Genomic DNA, 1,279 nt, shown 5'->3' with positions numbered 1-1,279 from the left:
TTTTCGGGCTTCGCGGGGGATTCCTTCGCTGTGATGAGATTTACTCCAGGACCTCCTGCCCTTTTGGAGGCCTCTTCATTCTGGAGTAGGGACTTGTGGTATCATCCATCACAAAATCGTACAGCACCTTCACCCAGGAGTTGTAGTGGGGCAGGTTGTCGTAGTATTCCGCTGCTATTTTCCTCACCTGGACAGGAAACAATACAGCAGGGTGAGCAGCGACAGCCAGGCCATCGAAGGTGACGGCTGAGTGATCCACACACACAGGGGAGGACCCAGCACCAAACCATCCAGGGGACAAAGCCTCTGCTCACAGCACTCCAGGTCTTCTGGGATTCTCCCCTGAAAGGACGATCTACAGGACACACTGCTCCCCCCGCACGCACACATACACAAACAGGCTTGCATCATAATCCACACTGCTTCGGGCAAAACCAGCAGCCCTCAGCTCATCTCCACCACTAGAGCAGGACAACACTAGCTTTGCACAAGCACGGGTCCAAGCAAGCAGCTGACTCCCAAAACTGCTGGAGACTGAAAGTGCATTAGCAATCCCGGTACAAAGAGGAAGGTGATGGTCTGTACCTGTTATGGACATATACTGAAAAGCTAATAACCTCCCTGCCATCAGGAGCTCCACATTCTAGAAACTGTACTAAGCACGTGTCTGACTCAATTTGAGTGGTGGCATAATGAACCTGCGGATATCTGTGTACCCCGCAATGTTGTCACAAATGGAAAACTATACATTTAAAAGTTGTTTACGCAGTGTAAACCTCAGTAAAAATACATGAAAGTTAGCCATGATGTAGGTCCAGGTGGAGCACCTGACTACCACGCACAAGGCCTTGGGTTCACTTCTGTATGCTGCTGCTCACGGCGGCGTGCACATATAATCCCAGGGCTCGGGAAGCCGAGACACCAGGATCAGCTCAGACCAAGAGTGTGAGAAGAGGCTGAGCAAAATAGCAAGACACTGTCTGAGACTGAAAAACAAAACAGAAACCCTACGATATAAACCGTAAAGTGAAGACGTTAAATCAAAACCGAGCTATTGCTGCAAATGTTCTAATACTGACCACAGTGACGGTTGCAGAACGCTGAGTATACGAGAAGCGCTGACGCAAACGCTTTCCGTGAGTAAGCTGCAGGTGAGCTACATTTACTAGAGCTGTTAAAAAGCACTTCACTACTGCATACTTCTTAATGACGCAGCAGACAGGACGTAACTACTATAAACTATGCCATAAACAGCAAGGGTCACTGAGGAAAGAACAAG

This window comes from Chinchilla lanigera, unplaced genomic scaffold, assembly GCF_000276665.1.
Source record: "Chinchilla lanigera isolate Chin_1 unplaced genomic scaffold, ChiLan1.0 scaffold00119, whole genome shotgun sequence".
Classification (NCBI taxonomy): domain Eukaryota; kingdom Metazoa; phylum Chordata; class Mammalia; order Rodentia; family Chinchillidae; genus Chinchilla; species Chinchilla lanigera.
The sequence above is the reverse complement of the archived record's forward strand: the minus strand, read 5'-3'. Positions refer to the sequence as shown.